This window comes from Panthera pardus, unplaced genomic scaffold (genome assembly GCF_024362965.1).
Source record: "Panthera pardus isolate Hobbes unplaced genomic scaffold, ASM2436296v1 HiC_scaffold_12, whole genome shotgun sequence".
NCBI classification, from domain to species: Eukaryota; Metazoa; Chordata; class Mammalia; order Carnivora; family Felidae; genus Panthera; species Panthera pardus.
The window spans coordinates 89,653,605-89,677,510 of NW_026526677.1; the positions used below are offsets into that span (position 1 = coordinate 89,653,605).

The 23,906-nt window shown below is 43.1% G+C and overlaps 1 long non-coding RNA gene across 1 annotated transcript; it reads left to right on the forward strand.

Annotated features, from left to right (window-relative positions):
- Window positions 1-10,458: 10,458 nt before the first annotated feature.
- Window positions 10,459-23,847, forward strand: LOC109250362 (uncharacterized). The gene is made up of 3 exons (XR_002073004.2): window positions 10,459-10,614; window positions 21,624-21,758; window positions 22,607-23,847. It is a non-coding gene; the product is annotated as an uncharacterized LOC109250362 (long non-coding RNA).
- The last annotated feature ends 59 nt before the right edge of the window (window positions 23,848-23,906 follow it).

A 23,906-nucleotide genomic window follows, 5' to 3' on the forward strand; every position in this document is an offset into this window, starting at 1 on the left:
CGCTTCTCTTCATTTAGACCCGCTGCCTCTCCTGTTTTGGATAGAAGTGTCTCTTCAGGAGGTTTTCTGGAATGTAAGAATCCTCCAGTTCTCTCAAATGCTCCTTAAATCTTGCTTCTTTGTTGAGGGCTTTATTAGACTCATCTAGAACTCTTTTTGGATGATCACCACAGAGAAAGTAGAAGCGGGACAATTTCCTCATTAGGAAATTGTAAGTCGTAAACACCATAGTGGGTTTGATGACTGCCTACCTGTCTTCCCTTCCTTCCCGAGCCAATGTTGGCACAATGCATACCCCTTCACGCACTGCCCAAGTTTCTCAGGGATGCCTCGGGTACCCTCACCTCCAGGGAGGGGCTCAGATTCATCTGCATACATCAGGGCAATTCTGTCCTGAACACACTTAGATCAACAGTGACCACAGGACCTTGTGTGGCCCGAGGCAAAGATGGCAGAGGCTTCTGGCAATGCTCTTTCTCGCTTTTAAGAGGAACAGTAAATAGCCACTTTTTCTCCCTCCGCCTCAGTTTCTTCCTATGGCCGTGTTATTGCCACAAGGGAAGCTGCCCTGAGGACAGAGTTGATACCCAGAGGAAGGCAGCTCGAGAACATCTCAGGGAAATGCAGCCAGAGTCCTGATTGCGTGTTCTTGGAATCTGCCTAAACTCTGGATGTCCAGTTATATGAGCAAATAAGAGCCATCTGGGTCAGCTGAAATCATCCTGTCCTAGGGTTTCAACTCTTGGCATGGTGTAGAGCTATCTGTTGGAAGAGAACTCAGGTAGGAATCCAAGGATCTAGCTGAGGGTCTCGGGGAACCACGTACTAGTGATGTGTCCCGGAGCAAGTCTGGTCGACCTTCGGCACTTGATTTCTTTGTTAAAGGGATGTAATGATCACTGCATCTATATGTCATAGGGCTGAGTAAGAATCAGATAAGTCAGCTTCCAAATGTGTAAAATGCTGTTATTAGCATCATTTGCTGGTTCAGTTCATTATTCTATTATGATGAAAATAATAGTGGCTAACTCTATTAAGAGATTATTAAAGGGGCGCCTGGGTGGCTCAGTCAGTTGAACAATCAACTTCAGCTCAGGTCATGATCTCATGGTTTGTGAGTTTGAGCCTCGCATCGGGCTCTGTGCTGACAGCTCAGAGCCAGCTTCTGATCCTCTGTCTCCCTCTCTCTCTGCCCCTCCCCCACCCATGCGCACGCACACACTCTCTCTGTCTCAAAAATAAATAAACATTAAACAAAATAGAGATTCTTAAATGTCAGGCCCTGTGCTAATTGCTTTAATGACTTAGCTAATTTAATCTATATTGCAATCTTATAAAATACGTTATTATTTCCCCATTTTGCAGATGAATAAAAGGAATTAGAGATATTAATGTTTCTTCCCAATATTATACATCTATTAAATGGGGGAGCTTATATATATATAATTATTCAAGCAACATCCGTGACATAGCAATTGCCACCAGCCCCAAATCCTATATAAGACTTGTTCCCATTTTCAATGTTTTCCCATGCGTACTATCATTATCTAGCTTCCTTTTATTTCTCCCTAAGTCCTTCAGCTTATAAGACTCTCCCTTTCATAATTAACACTGAATGTACTTATTCCACTCAGCAAAGAAATGGAGTTGGTTTACACGAGACTTCTAAAGGTTTGTGTGTGTGTGTGTGTGTGTGTGTGTGTGTGTGCGTGTGTGTGTGTTGTAAGAATAGTGTGTTGGGAGCCACCTGGGTGGCTCAGTCGGTTACATGTCTGACTTCACCTCAGGTCATGATCTTGCGGTTTGTGAGTTCGAGCCCCTCGTCAGGCTCTGTGCTGACAGCTCAGAGCCTGGAGCCTGCTTCAGATTCTGTGTCTCCCTCTCTCTCTGCCCCTACTCCACTCTCTCTTTCAAAAATAAATAAATATTAAAAAAAAGAATAGTGCTTTGGGATATCCATAATAGTAATGAGTGCTTTAAATATTTTGAGACTATTAAAATCAATGCACTTATTGGGATAACGTCTGAGATAGTGGCTTGCCAGTCACAGATTGTAGCTAGAAGTGGGTATTGCTGATGTCTGGCACTGGAATATTGAAGGTAGGTACAGATTCTATCTTTAATACCTTACTGTCTAAACCAATAGTTTTCCAAAGGGGACATTGTACCCCTCCCCCCCCCCCAGGGGATTGTCACAACTAGGAAGCAGTGGTGTCCTATTGGCCTCTAGTGGGTATAGTCCTAAGTATCCTCCAGTGCACAGGACAGTCCCCACAACAAAGAAGTATCCAGTTCTAAATGAGAATCTTGCCGAGGTTGAGAGATCTGGGTCCAGACTACCCAAGGACCAGTGGTGATGTTTCCTTTCTATACCGTTCTTGCTCGGCTAGGAGTCAGGCAACCCAGCCTGTTCTAAAGGTTCTGGAATGTTCACAAATTGACACCCACACTGAGGCGCAGCGAAGCCTTGGAGTTTGGCTGGGACATCCTTCTACTGGAGGAGCCAGTAGAAGCCAGTAGAAGCAAGGTTTCTTGCAAGAAACTGGTGACAGAAGACTCTCCCTTGCAAGAGTTGAGATGAACTGATAAACGTCTCGAACAGTGTGCAAGGGTCTTCAGGCACTTCATTTCTACTGGGACCTAGTGTGGTGAACTGACACGCTGCCTGACTGTCTCTATGCACTCTTTCCGTTCTCTTCTACCTATCCCCCGAGGTTTACTTCTATTGTCTCAGCCCCTGCCACGTTCTAATCTTGACCTCAGCACATTCGCTCCTCTACTGCCAATCCAGGTTACCATGATCATGTCTCCTTGGGCTGGAGGGGGTGATCATTTTCCTCTCCTTCTACTTTTCTCTCGCGTCTTTGCTCTGGCAGACACATCGCCTATTACACTCACGACCTTCTTTTTGATTCACAGGCGCTTAGAACTTGGAAAAGAGTAGAATATTACAATTGCTTTTCTTTCAGCCCCCTTGCTGTAGAAGTCAGACTTTTGCTTATGGCCATGTGGATGCCTCTAACAACGAGGAGACAGTTGGGGCACACAACAAAGAAAGAAAAAAAATCAAAACGATGAACATGTCAAGATCTTACTTCACTACATCAGAGATTTCATAAGTTTCCCCCACCCCCCTTCCCCTACACTTTGGAGTTTAGGAAGGAGGTGGTGTTGGTAGAGGATAGTTTTATGGGTTTAGCCAGATGTTAGGGACATCTGGTGACTAGATGTTTGTTTTCGAAGCATTTCTGAATGTTACGCTCAGAGGCTGCGAATCAAGAATAGAATAGGGTCTTCTCTGGCCACTCTAAAAGGCAGCACTTGCTTTGAGAGTAGAGATTAGGGACAAAAGTAGGAGAGGTGGGCTTGGCCTGGCAGAAGGTAGCTTATTCCTCTCTGTGCCTCCATGTCTGTGTTTGGAGACAGGACTCTACGGTTCCCCGATATAATAACCATGATTCTAGTTATAATTTATGGAGCACTTACTATATGACAGGCACTGTACTAGACGCTTTGCTTATGTTTTCTTATTTGCATTCAGTTTTCATATGCTAGAATCTGTGAGGCACTATAGGGGTGGCTCTTAACTCTTTCGAATCTACATTTTTTTAATCTATATTTTGGGGGTGGATATCATTCTTTAGACTTAAACATACAGTTCTCACATTTAGAGATTGTAGTGTTCCCAAACCCAGTATAATATTTGTTTGGTTGGTTGTTTTCCACATGGTTTTCGTGGATTGTCTCAATTTATCCACATCTGTTGTAGTCCGGTCTTGCCGGGTTAATGGTATTATTACTTGTGATGGTGAAAGTCTTCAGGTGAAAGGAACTTTCCCATCCTAAGTCAAAACATGGGACCTTTGTTTCATAAGCTCCAGGCTCCAACTAGGTAAATCAATTGATATTTTGAAAAAGGACCAGGTTTTCTGGAGCAAATATCTCTTGGACTCAAGTCTTTGTATTTGGTGTGTAAATTCATACTTTAAAAAGAAAATGCTTCCATGAGAGTATACTGGGTGTGCATATTGGATGGAAGAAGATTGTGAACAGGATTCTACCTCTTCCCAAACCCTATGACCAACCCTATGGGGCAACTGTCCCAAGGAACTGTAGGTGGCTCCTAATGGAACATTCTCTAGCATTGGACAGACATTGTTAGTGGCAGTAGGGAGAAGGTTCTGAGGTAAATAGGAAGCAAGCAAAATTGGATGGCAAATGTGGAGAGAAACAAAAATCTAGAGTCTTTCTTTTTTTTTGTTAATGTTTATTTCTGAGAGAGAGAGAGAGGCAGACAGAGGGTGAGTGGGGGAGGGACAGAGAGAGAGGGAGACACAGAATCCGAAGCAGGCTCCAGGTTCTGAGCTGTCAGCACAGAGCCTGACGCGGGGCTCGAACTCACAGACCCCGCGATTGTGACCTGAGCTGAAGTCAGATGCTCAACCGACTGAGCCACCCAGGCGCCCCCAAAATCTAGAGTCTTTCAAAGAAAAGAATAGGGAGTCGAACATTAGCAGAAGGAAAAATTTCAAAGCCCAGGAGGTAGGAAAAGATCTTGACTTGGGGGCCAGAGACCAGTGGCTTAGCTAGGGTCTAGGAAAATCTCGGAGATGCAGATCCAGAATAAAACACGTGTCAGTGGTTCCGTTTGGGCTGGCCTTCTAGATACCACTCACCTATCCCAACTGCTATAGCGGGGCAGTCCTAGCACAAGATTCAGTGCAGAATCTGATACGATCAGTGATAAAAGGCTGGGGAATTGGTGGTACCAAGGAGGAAGCCTGTGTCCTGAGGGCTCTCCTGACCTCTGTGCTCCAAGAGGATATCTCCGTTATTTGAAGACTAGAGACTTATCACAGCTTAGAGGATTTGCAAGGGATTTGACTGCTGGATTGGTGTGGGCAGGCTTACTATGCTCAGATGGGCACCGCTGGACCATAATGTCTTGTTTTCATAAACTGGGGGAAAGGATTTGATTTGTCAGGAGAGTGGGATGAAGAGGAATAAGACATACGGTGGAAGACTGGAAGTTTCTCTGTTCAGTGACATGAATGTATCTCTTAAGATTAGGAAACAGATCTTAAGAAAAAAAAACAAAACTGGCATAGGTAGTTTTGAAAAAGTATCTAAAGCAACTCTGAAGACCAAAAAGGCCACAAGTAATTCACATTTTGCTTCTCCTGCTTTTCTAAGACCCTTGCTTTCAGTGTTGGACAGCCAGAAATATCAAAAATTGACTGTAAACCAGGGCCCTCTTCTTTCATCATCCTATAAAGAGGAAAGCGTTTTTCAAATTTGGAAATCTTAAAAATAAAGAGAATAGTTTGTGAATGGATCCTCGCAATAAACAAAGAAAACAGAATGATTCCCTTTTATGATATCAAATTTCACATACAGTTTAAATATTCTTACCACTTGGAACCAACCAAATACTTTCAGCTCTATAAAGTTTCCATTATTTCATTTAACCAGAGAAATCTGCCAGCTAATATTTTACTAAGCCTGAAAATATTTTAACTGGCCCTCTCCATATCTATCAAGTTCAAAGGGATGGTATAATTTTTGTATCAATTCTCCATAAAGTTTAGTCCCAGAAATGTGGATTATAGTTTCAATATTTATTAAAAATTTTTGTCTATTGGCTGACTTATTTTAGGCCCATGGGCATGTGCTTTTATTGCATGGTAGGCTTAAAAATTCATACGCTCGGGTCTAGATGACTCTAGCATTTTGCTGTTCATGAAGATCATTTAAGATGAAAGGCATTAAAATAAGGTAGACTTTAGATATCTAAGCATCTGTTTAATTCAGCCCTTCTCCTCTATTACTTATTTCTGGTGCTGGGCATCAAAGAAAAAAATAAAAAGTCGGCACTGTTCTCTTAAAAATACGTCAAGGCCCCCAACTCTTTAACAACACAGGAAATGTCAAATATTATATGGATATAAATAACTCAGTAAAACAGGGTTACAGGAACATCTGGCTTTGCACAGTTCCACGCACTCGGCTGGCGCAAAGATATTTCAGTAATACTATCCAGTCGTTGGGTTGTGTGACACCGTGGGGGCACAGAAGGGAATTTGAGTGTCGAGTGAAAAATGTGCTTGTAAAAGGGTCTGAGTTGTTATCTGTCTAATCCGTCCTAATCTGTTCAGTCATTTGCTCTGGGGGCTCTTAAGAGGGAATACTGACCCCCTCTGGAAGCCGGTCTCTTAGACAGATACCCCCAGAGCCCCTGGGTTAGGGATGGAGGGCAGAAGGTTAACGATCCTCGGGACACAGGCTGCCCTGAAGATAACTGGAGAGATCATTTTTAAAAGGGACATCTTAATTTTCGGAGGAACATGCAGCTCTATTTCAGTTCTAACCTTGTGGAAACAATCTGAAGGGGAAAATAGTGACAACATCTCCTTTGTTCCTGCCAGCTTTGCCTTGTGCCCTGTTCAGCTCCACTGTTCAGTTTCCCTCCTCTCTTTACTGCATCACGTTCTCCACCAAAGGCTCTCCTTTTATTTTTAAGATCTGACTTCGTTGGATGTTGGGCAGACTACCATTTGGGAAAGGCAGTTTGTGCAATCCAGACTATTTGGTGTTCGTTTCACTTATACGCACTTAGAAGAGAAAGCAAAACCCCCAGACAAATCCACACACACCAACAGTTTCACACAAAGGCACGTAAGGGTTACGGTTTTCCTCGATGTCTAGATTGCAGGGTTCAGCATCATCAAGAGTAGGAAAGAACAACGTTATCCACATCAGAGGGAGGCAAAGCCAGGTATAAATTATAGGTCCACATCTTAGATCCCTTTAGGCTCATTCCCAAGTACATTTTGCATGTATTTATTCTGCAAATATTGACTAATGACCACGTGCCAAGCACTGTGGTAGGTACAAACTCAAGGCCCTTCCTTGTCTTCAAGGAGCTTAGAGTCTACGTGGAAATAAATAGTAACAGTAGACTAGATCGGACCACAGTGCAATATGTTCTGAAATACAGTGAACCACCAAAAGAAAATAAATTGCAGGTAAAGACAACTTGCTTAAACATCTCCTATGAAACTTGTGAATATCTAGTTACATTGATATCTTTCTATCCTTTGGAGAACTTTCTGGAAATCACTGATCCTTCACTAAAATCAAGTCTAGTGGTGGAGGCACAGGCAGCTAAATGGCAATGCTGTCCAGCACGAGAACAGGAAGCGGAGAGGAAGCTGCTTTCTCTCTGAAACACGTGGGGCAATTGTACGGAGTTGAAAGAAATCGCTTTTTGTGGAGTATGGTGGGTAAGGGTGCATGCTAACCTGGTTCTGCAGTAGTTTCCGGAGACCCCCAAAGTGCTACCCTTAAGGCATAGCTTCTTGTGTTCTTTCTCAAATGGCCTTCTTCCATTCATTCACGAACCGGTGAATTCAACCACCATCTATTTATAGAGCACCTTCTAGGAACGAAGATGTGCAGGAGAACACAATTCCTAGCTTTCAAGGAGCCCTATCACATAGAGGAAATCCATGTAAATACACAGCTACAGCACAGTGTGAGTGTTAAGGATCTGTGCCAGACTGTAGAGGGAGATAAAGATCAGGTTAGAGCGCAAGACCCCAAGCGGATGGGTTGGAAATCACCTGATGGGCCAGAGTAATTCTCTCACTGAGTATTCAGATGACGGATGGCAATTTCATTCAAAACCATCCTGATTGGGCCACATAATTTATTTACATTAGTTGGATAATTTCTCAGTTCCCTTTTGCTATGGTCTTCGTCGACTTGACTTGTAAAGGAATGACCAGTGAGTCAGCGGAATTACAGACTCTGCCTAGGCCACTCGTCCAGTTCTCCAGAACCTTCAGAGGGTGCTGGGGTGTATTCGCTGGGGGAGGGGGTGGGGTGGGGAGGGGGGAGGTCCCGGCCCCCACACATGCAGCCCAGCCCTAGATGAACACTGTTGAGTGTCACTTACCAACCTGCTCTTCTGCCACTTTCTTAACACCCACTTTCTCCTTTCTCTTCCCATTCTGTTCCAGGGATCTGATGGAACAAACTGCCCTCAGACACCACTGAGATCGTGACACAGGCCAGTGCACTTCAGGAAATTCAAACTGACAGGAGCCCCTGCCTTCTGCTGTTGCAAAAGTGGCTGGCTGTAGCAAGACGCCAGCTCAGAGCCACGGGCTGGCTGCAGCTAAAAGTTCTTGACCCTCCCTCCGGAGAAGGGAGTGCCTGGGGGGCTGAAAGCTTTGGCGGGGTTGAGATAAACACTCAGGTTAAGGCATTTTTCATCTGTTTAACCAGATCTCATTATATTGTCAAACAAGACTGCAGCGCTCACAAGAAACAGCTATGGTATTCTTGTTGAGAGGTGGGACGAGAAGGAAGAATTTATTTTTTCCACTAAGGTTAATTCCTCCGATACTGGGAGGCCAGGCAAAGTTTTTACTGGGATGGAAATGAAGGCTGAAGAGGTGAGCTCTTGGAGTCGTTGAAGGGAAGCCTGATGGCACTTCATATGGCCCTGTCTTGCCAGTGGGGAAGAAAGAGAACGTTAGTAATAATCTTGCCTACATCCTAGGCAGAGAACTTCCCCTTTTTCAGGGCACCTACATAAGTCATCCCTAATTGCATATTCCCTTGCTGTGTCGACTCTCCTTCATTGACTCCAGGAAAATGCCACCTTGCTTTTTTTTTTCCTTTTTTAAAATAACTTCTCTTACCTTTTCCAGGTTGAGTTAAATGTAACCATTGCTTGGTCTTGATGCTCCAGTTAACTACATGACCATGCTACCCAGCCATGAGTCCAGATTGTACAGACCTAGTGATGATCCATGTGAAAATACTTACAGTTAGTCCTAAAACGTGGTCTCACTGAAACAGACCATCTGCATTTTAGAAAATCCAAAGCAAATGTCTGGTAAGCGAATTCTTTCATTAGCTGCTAATTTCAATCATAATCCTGTTTTATATATATATATATTTTTTTTTTTCCTATTTCATATTTGAAGAGCACATTCATTCTTACAGCTCATTTGTGTTCTAATCATACAACTGTACAACACAGCTTTAACATTCTTAAAGCTGTTAGTTCTTTATTTAGTTACTAGTTACCCGTTGGTGATGATGATCTCTCTGTACTCCTCTCCCACTTTTGCAGCAGTGATTTTAAGCCTTTTCTGCTCTCCCTGTGCTTCTAGTCCCTCCACGTCCCCTCCTGCTCTAATCTTGGGTCTTACTTTACTGAGAAAATGGAAGCTGTCAGCTGGCATTGCCTTTAGCTGCCTGCCACTGAACCTGCATTCTCTGTCTCCATGTTACCCTTCTTCCTTCCTATGAGGGGTCTCTTAGGATCTATTCGGTAACTATTTTACAGAGCAGGAAACATACAGAATGACCTGGAGAACTGTCCACTATCTTACAGGAAGTAAAAGGTGGTGGCAGAATTTGAACTCGGGTCCCCTGACTTTTGGTCCTCGTGCCCTTCCCCCCTCCTTCCATTTTTAAATAGACTTTATTTATTTAGTTATTTAGTTAGTTTAGTTTATTCATTACTTATTTTGAGAGAGTGAGTGGAGGAGGGGCAGAGAGAGAGAGAGAGAGGGAGAGAGAGAATCGTAAGCAGGCTCCATACTGTCAGCACAGAGCCCAATGTGGGGCTCGAACTCATGAACCATGAGATCATGACCTGAGCTGAAGATGGGCACCTAACCGACTGAGCCACCCTGGTGCCCCCCCCCCTTTTTAAAGCGCAGTTTTAGGTTCACACTACAATTGAGAGGAAAGTACAAAAATTCCCATATACCCCATGCTCCCACAATTAATGACATCACTTATCAAAATGATACTTTTTTTCTACCAAAGATGAACCTTTGTTAACACATCATAATTACTCAGAGTCTATAATTTACCTGAGGATACATTCTTCATATTGTATATTCATTGGGTTGGGACAAATGTATAATGTATCATTATAACATTATATAGAGTATTTTCATTGCCCTAAAGATCCTCTGTTTCTGTCTAATTCATCTCCCCACTTCTGCTTCCTGACAACCACTGAACTTTCATGGTCTCCATAGTTTTGTCTTTTTAAGACTGTCATATATTTGAGGGACGCCTGGGTGGCTCAGTCAGTTGAGCATCCGACTTTGGCTCAGGTCATGATCTCGCAGTTTGTGAGTTCGAGCCCCACGTCGGGCTCTGTGCTGACAGCTCGGAGCCTGGAGCCTGCTTCGGATTCTGTGTCTCCCTCTCTCTCTGCCTCTCCCCTGCTCATGCTCTGTCTCTCTGTCTCTGTCAAAAATAAGTAAACATTAAAAAAAAATTTTTTTTTAAAGAATATCATATAGTTGCAATCATGGTATGTAGACTTCTCAGATTGGATTCTTTCACTTGGAAATATGCATTTAAGTTTTCTCCATGTCTTTTTTGTGGCTTATAGTCATTTCTTTGGAGCATGGAATGGTAATCCATCATCTGTCTGTAGCGCAATTCATCCATTCACCTACTGAAGGGTATCTTCATTGCTTCTCAAAACATCCCCTTGGTTGCTGCTCTAAACATCTGGGCAGGTTGTTTTCAACTCCTTTGGGTAAACACCAAAGAGCACAATCGCTGGACTGCATGGTAAGTGTATATTTGGTTTTGTAAGAAACTGCCCAGCTGTCTTCCAAAGTGACTGTACCATTTTGCATTCCCATTAGCAATTAATGAGAGTTCCTGTTTCCTCACATCCTTGTCAGCATTTGGTTTTGTCGGTGTTTTGGATTTTGGCCATTCTAATAGGTCTGCTGTGGTATAATTTTTTTTTTAATTTGCATTTCCCTGATGACTTAAGAAATAGAGCATCTCTTCCTATGTTTATTTGTCATCTGTACGTCTTCCTTGCTGAGTTGTCTGTTAAGATGACCCACTTTTAAAAGTTTTCTCATTTTGAGTTTTAAGAATTACTTGTGTGTGTGTGTGTGTGTGTGTGTGTGTATGTAGATAGATAGTTAGACAGATAGATAACAGTCCTTTATCAGACGTGTCTTTTGCAAATGTTTTCTCCCAATATGAGGCTTGTCTTCACATTCTCTTGATTCTGTCTTTCACATAACAGAAGATTTTAATTTTAGTGAAGCCCAGCTTATTAATGCTTTCTTTCATGCATTGTGCCCTTGTGTTGTACCTAAAAAGTCATCACCAGGGGCGCCTGGGTGGCGCAGTCGGTTAAGCGTCCGACTTCAGCCGGGTCACGATCTCGCGGTCCATGAGTTTGAGCCCCACGTCAGGCTCTGGGCTGATGGCTCGGAGCCTGGAGCCTGTTTCCGATTCTGTGTCTCCCTCTCTCTCTGCTCCTCCCCCGTTCATGCTCTGTCTCTCTCTGTCCCAAAAATAAATTAAAAACGTTGAAAAAAAAATTAAAAAAAAAAAAAAAGTCATCACCATACCCAAGATCATCTAGGTTTTTTCCTGTGTTATCCTCTAGAAGTTCATAGTTTTGCATCTAAGTCTATGATCCATTGTGAATTAAGTTTGGTGAGGGGTGCAAAGTCTGTGTCTAGACCCCCTGTTTTTGCATGTGGATGTCCCTCGTTCTAGCACCACTATTGAAAAAGCTGTTTCTGTTCCATTGTATTCCCTTTGTGACTTTGCCAAAGTTGAGTTTGCTATACTTATGTGGGTCTATTTCTGGGCTCTCTATTCTGTCCCACTGATAATTTATCTGTTCTTTTCCCAATACCACACTGTTTCAATTACCACAGCTTTATAGTAAGTCTTGAAATTGGTAGTGTCAGTCCTCCAACTTTGTCCTTCTCCTTCCATATTGTGTTGGCCATTCTGGGTCTTTTGATTCTCCATAGAAACCTTAGAATCAGGTTGTTGATATCCATAAAATAACCTGCTGAGCTTTTGACTGAGATCACGTTGAATCCATAGACCAAGTTGGGAAGGGTTGACACCTTGACAATATTGAGTCTTCCTATTCATGGATCTTTCTCCATTTATTTTGTTCTTTGGCTTTATTCATCAGAGCTTGGAGTTTTCCTCATAAGTATATATGTCAGATTTATACCTAAGTGTTTTCATGTGTTGGGTGCTAGTGTAAATCATATTGTGTTTCTAATTTAAGTCCTACTTGTTTGTTGTTGGTATATAGGAAAGCAATTGACTTTTGTATATTGATCTTGTCTTCTGCAATCTTGCTATAATCTCTTAATAGTTCCAGGAGTTTTTCCTTGATTTTTTTTGGGTGTTCCTCATAGATAATCATACCATCTGGGAAGAAAAATAATTGTATATCTTGCTTCCCAATCTGCATACCTTTTCCTTTCTTATTGTATTGGTATTGTAACCAGTATGATGTTGCAAAGAAGTGGTGAGAGGGAACATCCTTGTCTTGTACTAATGCCCTTTTCACCGTATTGTAGTGCCTTTTAATCTCTCTCTCTCTCTCTCTCTCTATATATATATATATATATATAATCTTTATATATATATAACATTTATATATATAAATTGAAAGTTTATTTATTTATTTTGAGAGAGAGAGAGAGAGAGAGAAGCAGAGAGGGAGAGAGAATCCCAAGCTCTGACAGCATGGAGTCTGACTTGAGGCTGGATCCCACAATCTCGAATGCTTAACTGACTGAGCCATGAAGGTGCCCCATAATCTTTTAAATTAGGGGGGGGTGGCTCCTGGATGGCTCAGTCAAAGATCCGACTTTGGCTCAGGTCATGATCTCATAGTTCATGGGTCCAAGCCCCGCAATGAGCTCTGTGTTGACAGCTCAGAGCCTAGAGCATGCTTCGGACTCTGTGTCTCCCTCTCTCTCTGCCCTTCCCCTACCCACTCCCTGTCTCTCTCTGTCTCAAAAATGAATCAATACTAAAATTTTTTAAAATAAATAGATTAGGGAAGCAAGCATTTTATTATAAAATGTTTATAGCAGATGTGTCTGTCAAGCATCCATTCTGCCCTTGCTCATTTCCAATGGTCCTGAATTTGTGTTTGGTGATCTATATGGTTCTAAGGAATTTGACCGCAGCTCCAGCTCTAGCTTTTGAGAAATGGACCAGCAGCATCCCCTAAGCCACAGTAACTGGTTTATAAATAGGCCTGTGTCCTAGCTGGTCTAATCTGAGTGGCACACAGATGGTTTTATTTGCCTTCTGCATGGTATAGTATAAAGATGGAAAGCCTGGAGCCGCTGCAACCATTTTGCTGTTATGAGGGAGGTCAATTTGGGGGTGAAACTAAACACTAAACACAGAAATAGACCAAATACAAAATATTTGCAGGAAATGAAGCCAGAGCCCTGTTTAACCATAACCAAACATTCTGTTACGTTATCCATAAAATCCTGTCATTTCTAAGCCACTCTGAGTTTAGTTTTCTGTCACCTGTCACAGAAAGCATAATTGACTGATACATTTTTGTCTGATTAATATATTTTTCTTATAAACAACTCAGAAAATTCTGAAAAACATAAAGAAGAAAATAAAAATCATCAATAAGTCTACTACCCAGAAAAATTATTGCTAACATTTTGGGGATGCTTTTGCAGTTTTTATTGAGGAGAAATTAAACATAAATATTATATACTAAAACTTTATCTCTTGATTTTATTTCCTGAACATTGTATTATATGAAAATTTACATTGCCCTATGTAATCATCACAAAATTTTTTTTTTTAAATGGCAGTGTGTTTCAACCACTTATGTATATAGATATTTTTTTCAAAGCTGCTGAAATGAAACTTAGTGTTTGGGCTTATTTTTGTGTATTCTTTTGTAATATCTTGCAATTTCACTTTCTATCACTTGTGTTATATAAGATAGATATATCTTCATTAAACGATCATTTACTGAGCACTTACTACAAGCTGGTGGTAGGTTGTGGGGCAAATGCATAAAAACCAACCCCAGTCCCTGCCCTCAGGGGCCTCATAGTCTGGTGCGGAAGGCAGGCATTTAGGTTTGACTATGTGTCAAACCACAGAGATAAATTCATTATTACACAATGAGGCTTCTGTTAAAGGGGAGGGAATCTTCGATGTTAGAATGGTGTGAAGTGAAGTGTGCCATGCAGAAATCGTGTTTGAGTGGATTAGGCAAAGAGAGCTGGATTGAGGGAGGGGGATGGGTAGGGGAGACTCTTCTCTGCAGAAGAATGGGTAAAGGCCACAGATCAGGAGGTAGCTATGCACATTTGAGGAAGTGGAAGGTCACCATGGTTGCAATCCTGGGAGGACAGAGCAGAGGGGAGAGGCTGAGAAGAGATGGTGGGGGTGAGGTTGAAGGGGGGAGGAGAAGTTGATAGGAAGGCAAGGACCAGACCGGGAAGAACCCTCTCTTTTCTCTTCATTTTTTCCCCCTTTTATCCTGACTGAGATAAATGGGAGACATCAAAGGGTTTTGGCAAGGAGCTGATAGCATTGATCTTTGGCCTGCAAAGCTTATTATGACAGGGTAGGTGGGAGGATACCAGGTGACAAGCTCCACCATCTAGAGAGCTATGGCCATTGGTTTGGGCAGGTGGTGGAAGAGGTGGAGGAGAAACTATGAGTAGGAGACACTGATCCCTATGGAGGGGGCCTGGTGACAGGTGGATGTGGTGAGTGGAGGACACACTCGGCTTGTGGGTTCATGGGAATAGATGGAGGGGTGCATTGAGAGAGAGGGTCATGAGTATAGATAGTATCCTCCAGGAGAGACTGAGGCGAAGCAGCTCATGTGGGATGGGCTGGGCAGCCTATAGCTCACAGGAGAGGTCTGGGCTGGACAGACACATTGTACATCATCAAAGACAAGACGGAAATTGCAGTCTTGGGTGTGGAAGAGATTGTCCTTCACGAAGGAGGATGCAAGTGAGATTCCCATTCACAAAATGGTCCAGGGTCCGTCTTCAGGAACACCACGGTTTTTTTTTCTTTTCTCTGAAGTATAGTTGATATACACTATCGGATTAGTTTGTATTAGTTTCAGGAGTACAATGTAGTGATTCACCATTTCTACACACCGCAAAGTTACAGCCAAGATAAGTGTAGTCACTATCTGTCACCATCTGAAGTTATTACAATGTCATCGACTATGCTGCTATATTACTTTTCATCTCAGTGACTTATTGATTTTCTAACTGGGAGTTTACAACTCTTATTCTCCTTCTATTTTATCCACCCCCATCCCTCCCCCTCCAGCAAACACCAGTTTGTTCTCTGTATTTTTGAGTCTGTTTCTGTTTTGGTTTTTGTTTGTTTGGTTCGTTGGTTGTTTTTGTTTTTAGATGCTACATGGGGCCCCTGGGTGGCTCAGTCGGCTAAGCGTCCGACTTCAGCTCAGGTCATGGTCTCACTGCTCGTGAATTTGAGCCCCGCGTCGGGCTCTGTGCTGACAGCTCAGAACCTGGAACTTGCTTCCAATTCTGTGTCTCCCTCTCTCTCTGCCCCTCTCCCACTCATGCTCTCTTTCTCTCAAAAATGAATAAATGTTAAAAAAAAGATCTGTTTTTAGATTACACATGTAAGTAAACTCATAATGGTATTTGTTTTTCTCTGCCTGACTTAGTTTACTTAGCATAATGCCCTCTCGGTCCATCCATATTGTCACAAAAGGCAAGATCTCATGCTTTTTTTATGGCTGAATAATATTCGTGTGTGTGTGTGTGTGTGTGTGTGTGTACACGCACGTGTGTGTACTTTGTCCACTCATCTATCAACAGGCACTTGGGTTGCTCAAGGGCAGATGACTGGGTGGGAAGGATAAATCCCCAAGAAGCAGCAGAGAAGTCCAAGAATAAAGTGAAGAGTGCAGCATCTTGTCGTCTATAGTAAGAGAGTGCATCGAGAAACACAGAGTCATAACAAACATCTAGATCTGCAGAGAGGTCTGCACGGATGAGCACTGATACATGCTCTTGGATTTTGTAGCATTTGGGCTTTTAGTGACTCTAGCAAGTCCTATTTCGGGGATATGATGGGGGCAGAAGCCCAGTTGTGGTATGAGGAGAGGTTGGGAGAAAAAGGAATGGAAACAGATCTTATGAAAAACTTCTAGGAATTTTGCTGGGAAGGGGAGCAGAGAGTTAGGGCTAATGTGGTTCTCAACTTGTCTGTCCACAAGAATTATGTGAAGTGCTTTAGAAAATCCCAGTGCCAAGGCGACCCACTAGACCTAGAATCACTAGGAGTTGGACCCAAGCACCGGGACAGTTTATAAAACTCCCAGATGACTCCAATGCACAACCCAAACTGACAATTACCAGGTTAGAAGGAGATATGAGGTTGAAATTATATACAAATACATTTTAAGGACTGCAGAGTCTTGAATGTGCTTAATTGTTGATAGGAGGGGTCTAGGTGGGAGGGAAGAGTAGGCACAGTTGTTTGTGTAATCCTGAGCTGCAGGAGAAAGAAACCCATAGAAGCAGTGGAATGCATTATGCTTTTAACTGCACCATGGGTTACCTTGACGTGTAGAAACATATTTTAATCTGCATTTCTATAATTATCCAAAGTCAAGAGTAAAGTTGCTTTTTAAAGCATTTCCTTTTTAAAAAATTTTTTTTCTAATGTTTTATTTATTCTTGAGAGAGAGAGGGAGAGAGAGAGAGAGAGAGAGAGAGCATGAGTGGGGAAGGAGCAGAGCAAGAGAGGGACACAGAATCCAAAGCAGGCTCCAGGCTCTGAGCTGTCAGCACAGAGCCCGACATGGGGCTCGAACCCACAAGCTGCAAGATCATGACCTGAGCCGAAGTCAGACGCTCAGCTGACTAAGTCACCCAGGTGCCCTTAAAGCATTTCCTATAGAAAAGAATGCAGCTAAGCATTTTCCACATACCTTTTTTCCTTTTCCTGAGTTTTTCATCCAGATGATGGTTGCAAAATAATTATTTTTTACACACTGTATTTTCCTTTTAAAATTCACTTCTGACATTTGCATTTAATTTTGTCACCATGGTTTAAGCCAACTGTTTAGATTTAACTCTGGATGTAATTTATTTAAATGCTGCCTACTGCTATGATGTCCCTATGACATCCCCACTCCTGTCTGAAATTCCTCCCTCATTTGGTATGTGTGTTCAAAAAGGTATAGAGCATGATGTTTTCTGAATTCTTGAGTAACTGAAAATATTTTCTTCTTACCTTCACAAGTAAAAGACAACAACCATGAGCATAGAATTCTTATATTTCAATATTCTCCATAAATACTCGGCCAATATTATTTTCTGTTCCACGATAGGTAACTTGGTTTCCTACCTGTATACTTGCAAGGTGTGTTCCTGATATCTTATGTTCACAATAAATTTCCAAAAGGTGGCTCTTTGTTGTTGATCTAGCTTGGGACATGGTGAACACTTGTGGTTTTGAGGACATTTTTTCCTCAAAAAAGTGTTCTTTAGTTCTGATTCTGATTATTACTCTGGTTTGAGCAGTTTTGGTTTATTCCTCGGGAACACTGTCAGCCTTAGACACAATCTTCGTTCTTTGTCCTTCATGTCTCTTATTTTTTCTGTTTTCATTTGACCGTTTTCCTTTGCATTTGGGAAGAAGTTTTCAAGTGTATTCTCCAGTTACCAACTGTGTCCTTCTGCAATTTCCAATCTCTTTTTTGCTGCCTTCAATGTACTGGGACTCTATTTTGCATTAGCTTGTAATCTTCCATAATTGTACTCCTCCCCTCTTTACCTTTTTGCATTCTTTTAAAAATCATAGCCCATCTCACCTTAGGCGTTCTGTTACTATGTCAAAGAGACTGTATCTTCTGGCATTCTTTCGGAGCTGTCATTTTAGAGGTCTGCTATTTTCCAGAGTCTTTAAGATGATGCAATGTGTCTCTTGTTCTGTGACTTGTTTTTCCCAGTAAAACCCCTGGCTAACCAACAAGTTTGCAAATATTCCGTATGCAGATTGCCTGTGTATGCCCTCTGTACCCTTAGGCATGTGGTCAATTCCCTGTTTCTTTCAACCCGTCTGTTTGTCAGGCTGATATAGACTCAGGCTGTGGCGGAATTCCCAGTGTCTGCTCGTTCCCCACCCCACTGGCTTAACTGGCACGAGAGAGCATCTTCTCCTGCCTGCAGTTTACCCTTCTCTGTCACACTGAGCATAGGGCTGCATGAACCCCCGTAAGCTCCAGCATTCGTGGCAATGGGAACTCACCCTGCTTCTGTCACTCTACGTTCGTTCCCTCCTTGTCCTTTTCTTCTCACACTCAGCCCTTGCAGGAGGCAATGGTTCTGCTGCAGAACTGTGTCTGCAGTCCCTGCTTCTAGTCCCTGCACCCAGGTTCTGTCCAGTTTTATCCCCAGATTTGCAGCCTTTGGTGGTGGAAGCAAGTCCTGATCTGGGGAAGGGGCGCACTTGCGGACGGAAGTGCCTGAACCACAGAGGGGCAGCTGACTGGCTTCCCTGCTGATGCTGATCTTGTAGCCCTGAAGCAAAGCAGAGAGATGAGCAGATGAGCCTTGCTTCCCACCCCACCGGCCGCTTTCCTCCATCAAGTTCTATAGGATCTGTAGCCCATGGGTCTTCTCAGATTCTACCAATGTCTGAAATGTTGGCATCGTGAGTTGTTCTCCTTTTCTATCTTAGAACATTAAATGGGAGGCCAGCGGAGTTTTCAATGAAGCACTTAAATTGAGGCCAGATGCCATTTTGTGCTTCTCTTTTAAAATTTGAGCGGTGGCACCACAAAAATAAATCTCAACCGAGTAAGATGAAAGCTTTGGGCAAAGGCGAGGAAATGGTGGGAGCCAGCCCGGTCATGTGCAGCAGGTGGCTTGTGGACGGGTGCCCCTCCGCACGGATCAGCTTTTCTTTTGCTGCCCTCTGAAGGACTTAACCATTCCAGACTCTCTCGCACCTCTCAGACTATGTAGATTTCTCCTCTCTTGGGGATTCTGAGATGTCGTACATCTCCTTAAATGGTTCCATCCTTTGTAATAGGGTGTTTAAAGTGTGCTTAGACATGAGTGCAGCTGAAGCTAACTGCACAGGAAGAAGTTAGAGGGGAGGATGCTGGCAGACCGAGACCCTTGGGGGTGCCTCAACAAGACAGATGGGTGCCCACCAGACACTGCATAGACTCAGCTGGTCCCCTGATAGAAACACCTATGGATCAACAGAAGGGAGCTGCCCGGAGGGCTCTCTGAAGTAGTTGCCAGAAGCACGTAGTGTATTTGGAAGTCAGAGTCCATTCCATTCATTTAGTAGGAGCCAACATTTACTGAGAACCTACCATGATTCAGGTACTGAAATAGGTATTGGGGATACACTAGCGAACATGATGTATGCTCTACCCTTAAGCAGCTTGCAGTTTATTGGTGGGGGGGAGAGACAAGTGGCCAGGAAACCCTATGTGTTAAGACCTGTAATTGAGGTAACTCTATGGTACTATGAGAGAGCAAAGGAGGGGACAATTTAATCTCAGCAGATCAAGGAAGAATTCCTAAAGGAAGCAATGCACAAACTCTAGAAAGAAAAAGGACATAAAGAAAAGAGTCCATATTTTAAAAAGCTCTAGTATAGAAGGATACATTCCTAGGTTTAAAAAGACCTACGTCTGCAAGATCAAAGCAGACACCAAGATCCACTCAAGTTCATGTTTATAAAAGGTACACATGTGGTGAGCAGCGAACAGCACACGTTCCGGAGCCAGACCATTTGTGGTTGAAGTCTGGCTCCATCACGTAGGAGCTGTTTGAATTTAGGCCATCTGCTTAATCGCTGGGCCTCAGCTTTCTCATCTGTAAAATGGAAATAACAGGAATACTTACCTCAAAATGTGTTTGTGGGCATTAAACGAGTTAACACATGAAAGTTGTTGAGATCAGTGCCCAGCATTGAACATCAGGTGCTGGTAGGCACATTCTTACCAAATTATGGAGCCTCGGGGGTACCTGGGTGGCTCAGTTTGGTGAAGCGTCCGACTTCGGCTCAGGTCATGATCTCGCGGTCCATGGGTTCGAGCCCCGCGTCGGGCTGTGTGCTGACAGCTCAGAGCCTGGAGCCTGCTTCGGATTCTGTGTCTCTGTCTCTCTGCCCCTCCCCTGCTCGCTCTCTCTCTCTCTCAAAAATAAACGTTAAAAAAAATTTTTTTTAATTACAGGGCCTCAGAGTAAAAGGGAAAATCTTTTGGACTTCCAGATGAAAAGAACACGATATGTTAAGAGTAACATCTGACTTCTTATCTGCACCCATGGACCTTAGGAGATGGTCAAAAACCCAATAACTAGCAAATCTACACCGAAACAAAAGGGATTGATAGTGGCCATGTACAATAAATGCTGAATAATGATTTTGAAAATAACAGTATGGATCATACAGACTGTAAGGGACATTCTAATAATGTCCCAGAGCTAAATATCTTTAAGAAAATGAGCTGGTAAAATGGGGAAGGAAAAACCTCATAAAGATCACTTTTGGGGGAAAGAGGACTAAGGAGAAGTAAAATGTTTGCAATATCTCATATTGAGACTTGGAGAGAGGTAGGGAGAAAGACAGTCCTGGCAATAGAAAGAGTTGGTATTTTGACAGATGCAAAAATAAAGAATCATGTACCATGGGGCACCTGGGTGGCTCAGTTGGTTAAGCGTCCAACTTCAGCTCCGGTCATGATCTCACAGTTTGTGAGTTCAAGCCCCATGTCAGGCTCTGTGCTGACAGCTCAGAGCCTGGAGCCTGCTTTGGATTCTGTGTCTCCTTCTCTCTCTCTCTCTCTCTCAAAATTAAATAAATGTTAATTTTTTTTTTAAAAAAAGAAGAATTATGTACCAGATTAAGGGCACTTGGAAAAGAAAGATAACCATTGATTTTCCCCTTTTAACATTCACTTTAATTTAGGGTTTTGATAAGCTACATTCACAATGTTTGCACTTTGAGTACAATTGCCTTTTGAGTTAGTACTGTCAATAGGACATAAATTATTTGAAAATTCTGATTATAAGAGTATAATTAATGATTGGAGCAAAATGTAGACACGAGCAATACAGTTTATGGAGGAAGTATGGAACAATTTATTATTTACACTTGCCTTTATTTTCATCTCACTCAAACATTGTTTTTCCGTTATATCAATCAGGCCTTCAAAATAATTACTAAATTCAGACATCTTTGATATTTTTCTAACTTTCAGTATTGCAAAGACCATAGCTTTGCCCATTAAAAAAAAAAACCAAAAAACCAAAAAAACAAAAAAAACCCCAACTGTGGTCATTGTAAAGGTTTATCTACCAGGCCAGGAGGATAGAATATATATATTTACCAGTATGTTAGCTTGAGTTAAACTTTTAAATATTTAAACATGTATTATGTTTGGCCTGCATTTGTACACTTGACCTGGACCCTGCAAATGTTCAGGGATGGACCCATTGCTCAGAGTGTAGCTACCACTGTGCCTTTAGTATCCTGTCAGAGAGAACCTGCTTAAGTGAGCATTATATAATTGAAAAGCTATTAGTAATTCCCATACGAAGGGATTATAATGTATACTTACATTCCTGAAGACAGAGTTCAGCACTAGGTTGGAAAGAAGAGAAACCTTTAAACAGTGGAGGGGGGCGGGAATCTGAATTAACAAGGGATCTCCGTGGCACTTTCCGGCCACGGAGCCTTTGTGCTAGTTAGTACATTGCACAACGTGCTCTTTCCAGTGTTCGAGGGGCTCGCTGATGAATGTTCTGGAGCAGCCCTGACCCTGCTTAACGTGAGATGTTCCTGTGAAGTTCCTTAAGGACACCATGGTCTGCTCATCTTTCTACTTCCAGATCTGGAATAGTTGAGACCAAGTAAGTGTTTGTTGAATTGGAAGTTTCCAGGGGTTCTGGAAGCCAGACTGCCTTGGGTCCAGAGCCTCCTTGTGGCATAAAGTTCCTGGTGGTCCCTGGGTAGAAACTCCATTTCTTTGGGTCTCAGTTCTGCTGTCTGGAGAATCCTAGCACATACCTCAGAGGGTGATGGTAAAGATGAAATGAATGTATACATTCAAAGGACACAGATCAGCGGGAACTAGAGAAACATTCGCTGTTATTATTAAGCAGGGTTAATAAATGGTTCAATTCAACACACATCAGTCGAATATCTGTCTTCCGCCAGGGTGACGGAGGGCACACACAGGTCTGTCATGGGCCAGGCATTGTGCTTGGTTGTGAATATCAGCCTAAACGGCATTGTGCTTGGTTGTGAATATCAGCCTAAACCCAGTCTCTGCCTTTTTGGGGGTTCATATAGTAAGAGATTCAGATAATCTTTTATCACGTGGTCCTGGAAACTCCACGCGGGAGGTCTCGGGCAGGTGGAAATTATTTCCTAAAAAAGTGGGGTCGAAACTGATAGAAACTCTTTACGCTTCTTGGGGAATGTGAGGAATCAAGATCCATTCAGGTTGTAATGGCATTTGATTTTGTTTGCTCGAAATGTGAGGTATTTAAGGAAAAGCAGTTGCAGGTTTGGGGATGAGCACTCATGACCGGGGGCAGTGGTTGCACAGACCACAGCCTTGCGGTCCCCATCCGTGGTCTCTGTTTTAAGGCTCACTTGGGTGTCCTGTGTGTCTTAGCTTTTGCATCCAAACGAGCACCATCTCTGGGGTTCCAGAGTGTTGCTTTATCTTCTGAAACATTTCTTCCTCTTCTAGACACTTCTTCACAAGCTTCCTGTTGCCATCAGAACTGACACATCCTGCAGAGGCTTCCAGCTCATGGATCAAGCGTGTGCAACAGGGGAGTCAAGTTGCATTGAGTGTTTCCCAGAGGAGTTCTTTCTTCCTCCCTTTTTCTTCCCTTGCTGGCTTCCTTCTTGTCCCTTATCTCTGCACCCTTCCCCACTTGCCCCAAATCCTCAGACTTCCTCTGTAGATGCCAAGTGATGATTTCAGAGACTGTGAGTCCAAGGGCTTCTATTTGGGCAGGACCCTTATGGGTCTCCTTCAGCTCTGGATAAAGCAGGTATTCTGACCCACTCATACAGGCAGGATAAATCTGTAGGTAATTAAAGAGCTCCCAAATCTCCCTTCTGTCCTATGAATACTTCCCATGGGGGAGAGGGATCTCCATTTCATAACCCTCACTCCCTGAGGTCAGGGCAATGAAGACTGCTGGAGTTCCAAATGCTAAATGAGAGGAGATAAACATCACTCACTGATACCGCAGTATGCGTTAGCCTCTCGGCTACCCCTGCCTCCCAGGGGTTCTACAGGTAGGAGACCCCAAACATGTGACTTTTACAGGAGCTAAGGAACCTGGAGAGTGGGGAATATTACCTGAAGGACAGAAATGTATGCCACGGTAGAGAGTCTCTGTTGACATGGGCTTAGAGCATCTGAAAATGAAGGCAAACCGGTTTCCTCTCTCCCTGCTTCCTTCCTTCCTTCCTCCCTCCCTCCCTCCCTCCCTCCCTTCCTTCCTTCCTTCCCTCCTTCCTTCCTTCCTTCCTTCCCTCCTTCCTTCCTTCCTTCCCTCCTTCCTTCCTTCCTTCCTTCCTTTCCTCACTCTCCCCTCTCTCTATTTCTCTTTCCCTCCCTCCCTTTCTCTTTCTTCCTTTCTTTCTTTCTCTCTTTCTTCCTTCCTTCCTTCTTTCTTTCTCCTCCCAATCTCTTGATCCTTCCATTCATTCATCTATCCCTTTAACAAGAATTCTGAGGGCTTCTCACAGCCAGGCTATGTTACTTCCACATTCTGGGGATTCCGGGATGAATATTGCCCACGAGGAGCTCAGTGCAGACGGAAGGCCAGAGCAAGCAATAATCAAACTATAACACTAAGAAGCACTATTAGAGCTGGGGACACCTCACGCCCTTTCTGCTGAGGTCAGAGACATTTTCGCAGGACATGTGAGCAGGAAGCGGAAGGTGAATATAGATTTTCCAGGGGGGCTTGGTTAGGGAGGGACTCTGGCCAAAGCTGGTATGAGAGCCCGAACTTGTCCAGGAGGGGGCA